Below are 13959 nucleotides of genomic sequence, written 5' to 3'. Positions count from 1 at the left end.
TGCCCCTGAGATTCTCTCTTCTATCTCTTGTATTCTGTTAGTGATGCATCTATGTTTCCTGACTTCTTACTTAAGATTTCTAATTCCAGAGTTGTCTCTCTTTGTGATTTCTTTGTTGTTTCAACTTCCATTTTTAGGTCCTGGATGGTTTTACTCAATTCCTTCACCTGTTTGTTTGTGTTTTCCTGCAATTCCTTAAGGGATTTTTGAGTTTGCTCTTTAAGTGCTTCTACTTGTTTGCTTGTGAGCTCCTGTAATTCTTTATGGGATTTTTTTGTTTCCTCTTTAAGGGCTTGTACCTCTTTACCTGTATTCTCCTGTATTTCTTTAAGGGAGTTATTCATGTCCTTCTTAAGTTCCTCTATCAGCATTGTGAGATATGATTTTAGATCCAATTCTTGCTTTTCCGGTGTTTTGGGATCTCCAGCACTTACTGCAGTGGGAGTACTAGGTTCTGATGAAGCCAAGTAGTCTTGATTTCTGTTGGTAGGATTCTTGCTTTTGCCTTTCGCCATCTCTTGATTTTTGGTGTTAGATGTTCTTAGTGTCTCTGACTAGAGCTTGTCCTGTCCCTGCCGCCCTGCAAGTCCCCTTTGACTCATGGGGCCCGTGCCTCCCAGCTGGCTGCTCCAGTCTTAGAAACTCATCGGAGAGAAAATGGTGGCTCTCACCTGAGTCTCTGGGTTAAGGTGCTCCCTGGAGGTAGACCCTCCACTTGCAGTGAAGGGGCAGAGAAGGATGCTGATCTACCTCTGTCACTTGGAAGCTGAGAGGATTCTGTCCCTGCCGCCCGGCAGCTCCCCTGGGACTCGTGGGGCCATGCCTCCTGGCTGGCTGCTCTGGTCTTAGAAACTCACCAGAGAGAAAATCCAGACTTTCTTAAAGTCAGAAAAGAAATAGGGTAAGTGTCATTAGGACAGAATGAAAAGAGAACAGGTGAAGAGAACAGATTTTTTTCTCTTATTTTTTTTTATTAGATGTTTTCCTTAGAGTATCTCCTTTCCCAGGTTCTTCTCCAAAAATAAATAAATAAATAAATAAATAAATAAATAAAATAAATAAACCACCCCTGTTCCCTCCCCCCTCCCCCTGCTCACCACCCCTCCCCCTCCTGCTTACTGGTCCTGGCATTCCCTACACTAGGTCGTGTTAAAAGTTTGTTAGGATTCTGTGTCCCGTAAACATAAAGCAATTTACTTAAATTTTCACTCTGAAGAGCGCTGATAGAGCAACCATTCCTCCTGGATTTTCTTTGACAGTCCCAGCCTAAAGATTATGCTGTAGTTGGCATAATACAAGGAAATTATTGCTTGGTATACTTTACTGTGCAATGAGTACTCAGTGCTAATTTATATGGCAAGTTGTCCATAGCTATTGCTGTCCAAATGAGAGTACCTTCAGCAAAGAATGAGGATGAACACCAGAATAGAGTAAATCAAAACAGACTATAAGACTATGAAATAAACATAGTAAGCATTTCTATCTTTGGAGAATGCTTTTCTCTGGAAGAATAGAAAACCTACAAGTAAATGAAACAGTAGAGCAGGGGTAGAACATCGATAGAATGCTTGCTCAGCATGAATAAACTACTCGATTAACCCCCAAAACTGAAAACAAAATAAACAAAAGGTAACTAGATCTTTCATATTTTAAAAATGAACTGTAAAATTCTGAAAGTGGATTTTTGGCAATCAGGACAATTTCTATTTCAAAGTCATCTCTTCAACAAAATTTCAGACTAAATGGCAATGTCATATAAAAAAAAAAACCATCTGGGCACGGCAAACAAATTAAATATTTGTCTAAGAAATGTTTCAGGTCAATGAAAGTTGCTATGATTTGGGAAAAAAAGATAAAATCCTCCACACATGACAACTGAAGAACACTCCATCCTGTCATTAAGAGAAGAGAAAAGCTGAAGCCAGGATTTACCAGATAAATAATGGCCCTGAGTCGTAGCAGATCCTAATCTCTGGAATATTATAAACCTAAGGATTTTGAACTAGGTATACTATTTTGAGTTAAATAGTGATTCAGGAGTTTTATGAAAGAGGTATGGAATCTGACAGTGTAGAAGAGAAGGTAACAAAGCAGCTACTGAAGCCAGAAATGGGTGAAATAAGGCCACATACCAAGATACATGAGCAGGACATGAGAAAGACTAGCTGCTCTCCATGGATCCTCTACTGGGTATACTGTCCTGCTGCCTTGGTTTCAGCCAGACATCAAAGTCTACTTCCCACACTGTGGGACAGTGAATGTTGGGGTTTTGGTTATTTTGCAGGGTAGGGATGTGGTATTCCTGTGTGTGTGTGGTGGGGAGGGGTGAACATGTATACACATGTATGTAGAAGACAGAAGACAATTTTCTGGCAGTGTCTCTCAAGCACCATCCATCTTGCTGGGATTTTGCTTGTTGGCTATTTGTCTTTTATGCCAGGTATCTCACTTTCTAGAACTTACCAAGTATAAGAACTCACTAGGGTTTTGTTTTGTTTTTTTTCCAACTGAAATCCAAAGATCCAAAGATTTTCCTGGGCTATAGGGATGTGATAGTTTGAATAAGAACATACCCCATAGGTTCATATATCTTGATGCTTGGTCATCAGGGAGTGGCACTACATGAGAGGAATTAGGAAGAGTGTCCTTGTTGGAGTTGGTATGGCCCTCTTCATGAAAGTGTGTCACTAGGGGTGGGCTTTGAGGTTTCAAAGCTCAAGGAGGCTGTCCCAGTAACTTTGTCTCTCTTCCTTCTGCCTTTGGATCAAGATATAGAACTCTCTATTTCTCTCTAACATGTCTGCCTGCATGCCACCATGCTTTCTATACCAATGATAGTGGAATAAACCTCTAAAACTATGAGCAAGCCCCAGTTAAACGCTCTACAGGTTACCATGGTCATAGTGTCTCTTCACTACAATAGAACGATAAGTCAGGGAAGGAAGTCAGGCCTGCATGCTTCTTTTCTTCTTTGTATGCATTTTATTTCCTGAGCAATCTCCTCAGTCCTCCATCTGTGGGGATGGTTTTGTGCACTCTGTATTCACATGCTGATTTTTATGTCCCAGAGATCTGGTTGCAGTCCAGACTTAGCATTGGCATTATTATTGAAGCATCTCCTGTCTCAATGTTGTGTAAAAAAAAAAAAATGTTCTCCTTCACCTCTGATTGGTTAATACAGAGCTGATGAAACCAAAGCTGAGCGGGAGAGCTAAGGCAGAACATTTGATTCAACTGAGGAGAGGTTCCAGGTAGAGAAAGAAGAGAGGGAGTCAACACTAGGACAAGGAAAGAGCAGGAGCAGCCAGGGGAAGAATAAGATGGCAGGTAACATGGCACGTGGTTGGGTAGTAGGTAGCATAGTCAGGTTAGAAGAGATGAGGAACTGCCCAGCTATAGTACTTGAAGCTTATTAAAACTATGAAAGTCTTCATGTCATTATTTGGGAACAAGGGAGGCGTGAAGAACCCAAACAATGACATTTTTATGCTCCATCACTCACATCCCTATTGTCCTTAAGACACTAAAATTAATTTTAAGAAAATGAAAATAAATGATGGCAACCAAAGGAAACAACAACGTAAGAAGCAAAGAAATTTCTACCAGTGCAGGACCAGGAAGTCTAAGATATCCTAAAAGCGAAGACAGGAGCAAACACAAAGACACTAGGAGCAGGAATCTCAGGAGACAGCTGAAGAGACAAGACCCAGCACTGTGCACAGGACTAATCCTGAGTCCTGATACTATGTAAAGAACAGCCTACAGTTGATACTGGAATTCATAGGCATTCCAGGTTTCACCCCTGAGATAAGCCAGGAGGAGATGTAGGGATCCCCAGTGAGAAGGGTGAGCCTTAGAACCTTAGAATCACTGGAAAGGCTAAGCAACTTACCCTCTATCTAGTTTTGTTGTTGTTTTGGTTGGGTTGGTTTTGGTTGATATTGTTGGTTGGTTGGTTTGGTTTGGTTTGGTTTTACTTTGTAATACAAAGATGATGACATTTGCCTTGCCTTCCTTATGAATTCCATCACCAAACCAGATTTCACATGCAATAGCTCTAACAAAATACAAAGTTATACTCAGGAAGGAATAATGACCTTTTAATCAATGTATATGTATCAATGTATCCAACAATATGATGACATTTTCATTATTTAGCACCCTTCAAAAAGTGGTAAGAAGGATTCTCTTAAGGAATGCATACCTGTTGAGCATTCCAGGCCATCCCTAAGATCTCTGTGAACCTCTTAAAAAAATTTAGCCCAGTCTTTTTTACTGGGCTTCCATCTTTTTCATGTGTCCCAAATTCAATTATTCTTTAATAAAACAGAATGATTGAAAAATAATATCAAATAAAGTTCAATAAAGATTGGATTGGATACAGAAAGGAGAAACAGAGCCTGTCAGATATATCTATATCTATATCTGTATCTGTATCTATATCTATCGATTGATCAATATACCGATAGATAGATAGAGATAGATAGATAGATAGAGATATGTATATCCAATTTTATCAAAAGGGTCTTTTTAACAAAAGGGTCAACATTCCCCAGCCACATTGTACTAGCTGGTTTTGTGTGTCAATTTGACACAAGAGAGAGTCATCAGAGAGAAAGGAGCTTCAAGTGAGGAAATGCTCCCATTCGATCCAACTGTAGGTATTTTTCAATTAGTGATCAAGGGGGGAGGGCCCAGTCCATTGTGCATGGTGCCATTCCTGGGCTGTGGTCCTGGGTTCTAAAAGAAAGCAGACTGAAAGCAAGCTCTTTGGAGCAAGCCGCGTGAAGCACTCCTCCATGCCTTCTGCATCAACTCCTGCCTCCAGCTACAGCTCTGCTTGAGTTCTTGTCCTGATTTCCTGTAGTGATGGACTATGATTTAGAAGTGTAAGCCAAATAAACCCTTTCCTCCCCAACTTGCTCTTGGTCATGGTGTTTCACTGCAGCAATAGAAACCCTAAGTAAGGCACCCAAACATTGATCTGTATAAAAAGGTGCCTTGTATGTCAGCTAAGCATCCTCATTTCTGAGGAGTTGTCATATTGAGTAGTCTTGAATGTCTATGTTCCTCATAGCACCAATGTCCACGTGCGTGCTGGCTGCCATGACAGGGCAGGGCCTGCCCCATGGAAAGATATGTGCCCCGTAGGAAGGAGCACTGGTGAGCTTCTTCACAAAGTTAACGATGGCCGGAGAGGCTGCCAAAATTAATCAAAAAATAACTGCTGCAAAATGAGCGTCAGCTGGGGGGGCTCTGTGCGGGAGGCAGAGCCTTCACCTTTTTGCCCTTCGTTCAGCCGAGGCTTCAGTGGGGGCTCAGCTCTTAAATGTCAGCTTCCTAGCTTTTAAGGAGCCAGCCCTGTCCCGTTGCTCAGGTTTACACCAGTGATGCTGGATACAGCTGGGAGGGAACCAGCTATGTGGGAGCCTGGCTGAAGTCCTCTTTACACCAGCTGGCACAGAGGACCAGAGAAGGATATAGACTGTGGGCATTGTCCCAAAGCAAGGTGCAGGACTCCTCAGTGTGCAGGGCCTACAGAGCCTAGTCCGGGTGCTTTCTCCAGCACCAGGGAGACATTAGAGCCTCAGGGTAAGCTAGGGTTGCGGGTCACTGCCCCAAGAATTGAGTGGGCCGTGGGCCACAAGCAATTCCCAGCGCCCAGCGACCTAACCTTACATAAGGCAAGCAGAGCTGCCTGGAGCCTTTCGGTAGAGTTTCCCCAGAGTAACACTAGTTCCAGCTCATCTCTCTCTAGCTTCCTGGGCAACCTGGTAGGACTGGCTTCTGTGGGGGCTTTGACCCTGCTGACATGACCCTCAGCCTGCCAGAACCCAACCCCATCCCCTCCCTTCAGAGCTCTGAAGACTAGAGATGGCTAGAACTACCAGACACTTTCTACCAGGGTTGCTACTGATAGGAATGAAGTCCCAGGAGAAACGCTGTCAAAGGACAGAAGTGACCTGCATGGATGCCTGGCACTCAGATAGCCTCTTGTCTCGTGCCCTGGATGCCGATGCTGGCCGTATCTGAATGTCTGCTTACAGGCCAAGACTAGTCTCCTGGTCTAAGGACTGGTAGACCAAGGTCTACCTGAGGGTAGCGCTGGTCTGTTCACTTGTGCTCTGGTGTTGTCCCTCATCTAGACCACTTTGTTTCTTACTGCCCTTTGTCCTCTGCTCCAGCCCTGTCAGGGAACAGTGTTCCTCACTGAAACTCAGGAGGCTGCTCTACCTGTTGTGTCAGGCCCAAGGAAGCAAAGCCAGAGAGAAATTGGGACTTGGGTAGAGAACCATTTAGAGTGGTGGGTGGGTGTGGAATGGTGGTTAGGAGTGTCCCACGGGTGCCAGTCATCAACACCGGGTGCGGGGATGTCCCACATGGGCCTGGACTGTTTCCCCGGATGCCCCGCTGACAGTCTCAAGCTAGCTGCACCGGTGTCAGGGAGGCCACATTCTTCATGCCCAGCTTGGCTCCATAGAACAGCAGCAGCTTCGTTGCTTTGTGGTGCCCTACAGTGCACAGCCTCGTGGAGTGCTGTGTCCCCTTCCTTACTTTGTGTGTTGATGTTGGCACCACACTCAATGAGGTGCTCCAGGCAGGCAGAGTGGCCCATGTGCGCTGCGACATGGAGAGGGGTGCTCCAGATCTTACTTTGTGCATTGACCTGAACTCCCTGGTTTAGCAGCTGCTTGAAATGTCCAGGTGTCCTCCACAGCAGGCCCAGAGCACAGGCGTCCTGTCCAGCAAATCCCGCGCTTCTATAGCAGCCCTTGCCACCAGCAGCTTGCTTACCAGCTGTTTGAGGGCCAGTGCAAGGCTGTGCCATGGAGCTTGTCATGGACACTAGGGTCCCCTCCGTCTGCCAGGTGCTTGTCAATCAGAGCCTCCTGATTCTCAGCAGCTGCCTTCAGGAACATTTCCAGGCCCACAGGCTCCAGCGGGAACTGGGGCTGAGGCCCAAGCCCAGACTCAGGTTCCCTGGAGGGGACTTTGTGTCTCTGTCATTTTTTTCTTCGTCTTTGAGCCAAGTTTTCCAAGTCTGTCAGATTGTCCAGACTCAGTCTGGAGCTGTTAAATCTCTCTAGTTTCTTTCTCTTCTTTTCCTTCAACTTTAGTTTCCCCCCGCCCCCCCCCCCGGGAACACATGACCTCTTGGGGGTCCCAGAGCCCAGCCACTCGTCCAGCCTCCAGGACTAGGAACTCCCAGTTCAAACTCCAATGCTTTCCTACCAACTCTTTCTCCACTTACCAACTGCTGAATGCTGATGAAATCCATCCCCCCCAAAACCCCCTCCCCACCCCACCAGTCCGCAACCTGTGAAGTTAGCTCAGCTCTTTTATGGAAGAGCACTCTCTTGCCGGTGGGGAAGGATAAAGCTTGTGCCGAGGCCAGATGACTCTGGGGCCCTGTCACATTAACCAAAATACAGGTCTGGGGATGTAGTCTGCTAATTCTTCAGAAGCCCGAAATGCTTTTTACTCCGCTGTGGCCCGAACTCCAGCTTAACCTGGGGTTTTGGAGACAGGGTCTCTGCAGCTCTGGCTGGCCTGGAGCTCAAAGAGAGATCCTCCTGCCTCGGGCACTGGGATTAAAGGTGTGTGCAACCATACCTGGCACAGTTATACTTCGTACAGGTTGAAAGACTCCCGGAGCTCAGGAGACCCTCACTCAAGTCTCGGGATGACACGACCACCCAGTAACTCACGAGAGATTGATCTTGCTGCAAGCACACGAGGTTTATTTGGGGGGAAGCCAGTATACTGGGGCCGAGTTCATGACCCATGCAGGGCAGAGGAGCTCGACCCCGAGCACAAGAAGTGAGGGGTATTTAAAGGGAAAAAACACAAACTAGGGGGGTGAGGGGATTACCAAGGAAACAGAACAAAAAACAGTGGAAAATTCTAAGGGGACCCAACACCTGATTGAGTCAGGATCATAAGGAAAACATCCTGCACACTCATTATTCATAAGAATGTGGTCTGGTCAGTGTTATTTACTTTATGGCTGACCATTCCCTAGAACCACCCAGATGGCTTATATCCTGCTTTTTGTTCTTGGACCTAGCCTGGGGAGGGGGGTGGGTTTGTGGCCAACAGGCTCCCGAAACTGGCCAGTCCACATTTCTCGATCGCCACAGAGATCTTACATGCCCTTCCAGGTAAAGGTTACACAGTATAAATTCCCACCAATACATTTCTACTAAATGCTCCTTTTTTCTTAATTCTAAAATTCTCCAACCTTACAAGGTCGGACTACTAGAACAGTTGCCCAGGCTGGCCTTGAACTCCTCTGCAGCCTAGGCAGGCTGCAGCCTCATGAACAGTTGGCATTTCAAGCCTGCACCCCTAGGCCAGGCCAAGCAGCAGCGGGCACTCTCCCCCCTGCTGCTTGTACAAGAGAGTCTGTCTGCAGACTTCCTGGGTCCCCAGAGCAACCATGAGGCCATCCTTTTCATCTCACAGACAGGGTGCAGTGCTGAGGGTTTAAAAGAACCAGGCACCAAGCTCATTCAGCCAGAAAACAGCTTTTGTTACACACACTCCATGTTTTCTTCTGATACTTCAAAGTTTTGTGGGGTCTTTTTATCTTTAGAACGCTGTATTTGGAAATTCATCTTTGTCCGTAGGATAACATCAAGATATAAACTTTATTTTCTTCCAAATGGATATGTGTCTGTACATGGACTAACTTATATGATCACCAGTCTAGGCTCACAAAGCCTTCAGCCCTCCCAAGCCTCCCTACTAGCTGCCACATTGGTGAGACAGGGCTCTTCTGGGCATTCTAGCTCTGGTCCAGGCAGCATGATGCTGATCAAGGCAGGGGTGTGGAGAGCTAGTCTGTATACCCTTCAAGGGCAGCCAGAGACAGGAGGTGGAGCCTCAGCTGACCAGCAGGTCCCGCAGGCCACTGTTGCAGAGCAGCAGGTCACATGCTAGGTGTGATTTGTGACCCTAGACAGCCCTCAGGGCTAGGCTGTGTTGTAACAGGAGGAAGCAAATGTCTTCATGACCCTTCTCCTCAGCCTTATATGGACTGGTCATGCCACTGTAGTCGTTGACCAGAGGGGGATGGGGGAGGGGGAGGGGGATTGGGTGGGGTGGACTCATGGTAAAGTAGCAGTGGTGCGGTTTCTGTGTGCCCACAGTAGCTAGCCCAGTATAAAGCCGTGGTGCCTGCGTGGGTCTGGGCGTCACACTTTACTCTGCTTACTAGCAGAAAATGACAAACAGCATAGTGCCCTTTGTGGCTAGCATAACGCAATGCAGTGTAGCCAGCAGAGTCCTGGTGGCTAGGGTCTGCGGCCTTCTGGATGAAATACTTCACTCAGCCTAGACCTCCATTCAGGGCACCCGACCAGATTCCTGCAGAAAGACAATCAAAGCGCTGCATGATGATTTTTTTTTCTTTTCTTATTTATTTTAAAGTATTTCTTCTTCTACCTCTCCTATGTAATCTTTGCCCCCTTAGTCTGTCAACTACCTCTTTCCATCTCTTCCTTGCACCTCTGTTCTCTGTACTCCCTATAGAAATATCTGAAAATATTTTTAAAACATTTAAAACATCTCAAAAATACTTAAGTTCTGCCATTTTTTCCTTTCCCTTAGGAAGGCTCTAGTTCTTGGGGGTTCCCCTGTGCCTGTTAACCTCAACATTGGTCTCCCATTTTTTTTCAATCCATGTACTTAAATATTTTTTTTCCCTTACAAAGATGGTATGTTCCAAATATAGTTGTTGGAGACTAGACTGGATTGGAGACTCCCCAGACAATCTGTGGACAGACATTTTATCCCTCATCTAGCCAGGGGCATGTCAGATAAAGACAGCTCTGGGCTAGGTCCGGGTCCTTGGGAGGGGTTTGCGATGATCTGCACGTGAAATTTCCCCAGTATCTGTGTACCCAGTGGTGAAGTGCTTTCTTTTCTGTCCCAGAATGCATCTTGCTAAAGGGGAACTTGAGATAGTCTGAGCTCCCTGTTTTTCTGCTGTGTGGTAGCCTTTGTTGACTTGTTTTCTGTTTCCCAACTCCAGGGGTATAGAGATTGGAGCTGTACTGTTAATACACTTGTTGGACTGGGACATCAGCCCTCCTAACACCACTTTGGACTCTTTCCTCTTGTTACTTCATTTCTTTTTCATCCTTGGTCCTTCTTCTTACCTGTATGGACATCAGAGGACATCCATGGTGAGCTGTAAATCCATCCCTGAGCCAGCCACAGTCACAAAGAAGTAAGGATTGGCTCTTTCCCCAATCTGTTCATGTATTCCTTCCCTGTAGCACAGAGGAGTCAAACAACTGTCTGGAAAACCGAGGGATTGGACAGAAAAGGGGTCGAATCTCAAAATCATCATCAGAATGTATGATAAATATGTCTTAGGTGGTAGGAGTCCATAAGATTTCTCTAAATTGTGGTTTACAATTCTGACGAGGGACTGGAGAAATGCCCCCAGAGAAATGTCACAGAGGAACTGGTCTAAGCCCTTCTGATCCACATGATGGTGCTTAATCATCTGTAACTCAGTGATACTCTCCTCAAGGCCTGCAAGGGCCCCAAGCATGCACATGTAAACTCAGGACACCCATGCACATAGAATAGAAATAAATAAATCTTTTTAAAACTCAAAAGAAAAAAATTGTTTGTTTTATAAATTTCCAAAATCAAGTAGCTAAAACCTTTTTCTCATCACAGCCAAGATGTTTAAATGACAAAGCACCAACCTTTCAACCTGGACACAAGTTATATTGTTTCATAGCATATGTAAGTTTTGAGTAAATATGTCTTCTTATTTTTTTGGAGCACATATATATTCTTATACACTGGACACATACTCTTATCCAATGCAGAGAGATGAAAACCATGGTGCTATCATGTACCATACTCTTTTCAAAACCCTTGGAGTTCTTGTGAAGTTCATGAGAATTGTGTTAAATTCAAAAGGAAGGCTCTTTAAAATTTCCTATCTTGGAGGGTTGCTTCCATTTCAAGAAGGAAACGTTTACTAAATTAAGATGAAATAGCTTTCCTGCATCTTTGCATCCCTCATTTTAAATTGGATATATTGTATCTCTGAATATTTCCTAAAATAAAACTTTTATAAGCATCTGGATTCATTGCTTTCTTGCTGATATTTCTTGTAGATGAATGATTCCTTAATGACGCTCTCAATCTCAAAGGATGCATTAGACTCCAAAATTATGTGTTTAGATAACAATTCAAAAAGAGCCAATTTAATTTCTGCAGCTTTTTTTCCTTTACCTATAATTGCCTTTCAACATGATAAGCATATCAGTGTATTTTTCAACATGATAAGCATATCAGTGTATTTTTTCTCAGAAGTTTGTAATCCTTCCTTATTATTACTCTACAAATAACATCATATATTATTACTCCTTATTACTGTACTATTCTTCCTTCCCAAACAACTAATCGCTCACTCTTATCCTCTTTCTTCAGCGTCTAGGAGAAACAACAGAGTTGATATTAATTTTCACTTTTGAGGGAAACTCATCAATTTATTGCCTTCAGTTTTTTTTTTCTACTAAAATCAGACATGAAATAAAGCCAACGTGCTCTGGGAATCATCTCAAGACATCTCATCTGGAGAATGCCTGATGCCAATATGTTTTGTTTATAAATACTTAACTAAATATAGATAGATATTATTTTAAAAGTAGAGCTAATTCAGGTATAACAAATCAATATACATATCCATCAACATGCATAGTGTCCCAGTTACATAAGCTCCCCCCCTTTCTAGCTTTTAAGGATATTCAGTGGTGGTAGTAGGCAGAAAGAATTAATCAGGGAGACTATTTCAGATAATAATGTTGAACACGGGTGAACTTCAGAGGTTTAAAAACTGCTAAAATTAGAGCACATGAACAAAAAACATTCTTTCTGTGAAAAACTGAAAATGAAACCTATTTGCAACCTACTTCTGGGTCTTTTGAATCCATGAAAGCGTTCCTGGCACAGAATTCTCTTTTAAAAAAAAAGTCATCTTTAAGAATATCTCTGTCTGCTACTGACAAATTTTGCACCTTAGTGCAGAATTATGTAGAATAAAACTTCAAAATATAAAAGTAAGGCCATGTAAACTATTCTCTGATCCTGAGATATGAGATTCAAATAATAGAGTGGAATGAAGTGAACGCATCCTTGAGTTCATTTAGAACAAATTTTCTTCAGTGCCTAAAAGAGATGTGGTTTGTGAGAGGTTTATAGGTGTGTACCAGTCTAATGAGGTCTCATTCGGCTTCAGGGATTCAAAACGGAGACTGAAGAAAAATGCTAAGTACATTAGTTCACACAATTAACACAGTTAAACCTAAGTAAAGTTAGGCAGTCTATATTTAAACCAGGTGCTATTGTGAAAAGCACATCTCATTCCGAATCTTCTGACAAAGTCAGAACATGCCTCTGTTGCCATGGTATGAGACTCCCCTCAAGGTGAACTACATCTATCCAGTTAAGTCAAGACCCCCTCCCCAGGAAGTGCTTTATAACACCCCTAAAGCCAACTGCCTTTATTCATTTATCTGCTTATTTGTTTGTTGATCGTTTTATTGAAAGTGATTTTTTTTCATACAGCCTATTAAGATCACAGCTTCCCAGTTTCTCTTTCTCATCTCCTCCTAGATTCTCTCAACCTCCCCACCCATCCACCTCCGTGCTTCTTTCTCTTTCTCACTAGAAAACAAGAAGGGGAAAGAAAACACAGGAAAACAAAAAGCTCAACTACACAAAGCATACAGACAGAGGGGACAAAAAGAAGAAGCAGCCTAGGAAAAAGCCGTCTACACAGAGGCACGTGCACACACCCCAAAACAAACAAACCAATGACAGTGAAACCATCATAGATAAACATAACTTTCAAAAAAAGTACCCAAACAAATCCTTATGAGACAAAAATATCTCCAAAAATGTTGAGGTTGTCTTGGTTTGGCAATTAGCTGCTGGCCATGGAGGCACTCCTAAGTGATGTTTATGTACCCGGTGAGACACCCATGGCAAGCTGTTGTCAATAGGAGATAACTTCTGGGTCAAGGGTGGGGGCTGGTGTCTACTTCCCCTCTCAGTGCTTGGACCCCATCTGTTTGTAGCTGTGTAGGCCCTATGTATGTTACCACAGTCTCTATGGTTTCATCTGTGTGCAAGTCCTGCTGTGTCTAGAAGGCACTGTCTCTGTGGCGTTATCCATCCCTGCTAGCTCTTACTGTATCTCTGCTGTTTTTACTAAGCCTGAAGGGTGGGTTTTGATGGAGACATCCCATTTAGGATTGAGTATTTCAGAGTCTCTTTTGGCCCAGTTATGGGTCTCCATATATTAGTTCCTATCTCCTTCAGGAGGAAGCTTCGAGGATGATGACTGAGCAAGATGTTAATCTATGGGTATAGCACAATGCCCTTAAGATTCATTTTATTTCTATGTGTTCCTTTAGCGAAATAATAGTATTTGCTTTTCCCTAAGGTCCTTGACCTATCTAGTCTCCATTGTCATTTGTGTGGTCTAAGAAATGGGTTCCATCTCGTGGAATGGGCCTTAAATCCAATATTTTGTGATTATTGAACTAGTGTAGTGTGAGGACAGGGCATCATTGTATAGGAAGGGGTTTGCACCTGGGTTAATGTTTAGAGCTTTCTCTTCGAATAGTATGTAGAGTGTGTTTCAACACCAAAAACACTAGCCAGTGGGGCTGAAGGCACTAAGTAGGCACCAACTCAAGTTCTCCATATTCAATGACATATGGATGTGGTGTCTTTAGCAACTGGGCCTCACCATCACTTTGTGGTGATCTAGCAATAGTCTTGGCAATAACATGAGTTGTTTGGGGGTTTCCATGGGGCCAGCATAGACCACAAGTACTTTCCATTCTTGCCTCAGTCCTAGTTTCACACAGTAGTTTTCCTTAGGAAATCCAGCAACTTTGTATTCATGGTCTATTATGTACT

The 13959-nt window shown here is 43.8% G+C and overlaps 2 pseudogenes; both read right to left on the bottom strand.

Annotated features, from left to right (window-relative positions):
- Positions 1-6353: 6353 nt before the first annotated feature.
- On the bottom strand, positions 6354-7279 carry LOC116087717 (annotated as a pseudogene).
- A 1607-nt stretch (positions 7280-8886) lies between these two features.
- LOC116087492 lies at positions 8887-13330 on the bottom strand (annotated as a pseudogene).
- Positions 13331-13959: the final 629 nt, after the last annotated feature.

This window comes from Mastomys coucha, unplaced genomic scaffold, assembly GCF_008632895.1.
Source record: "Mastomys coucha isolate ucsf_1 unplaced genomic scaffold, UCSF_Mcou_1 pScaffold13, whole genome shotgun sequence".
NCBI classification, from domain to species: Eukaryota; Metazoa; Chordata; class Mammalia; order Rodentia; family Muridae; genus Mastomys; species Mastomys coucha.
Note: the sequence above shows the minus strand (reverse complement) of the source record. Positions and strands in the feature narration are given on the sequence as shown.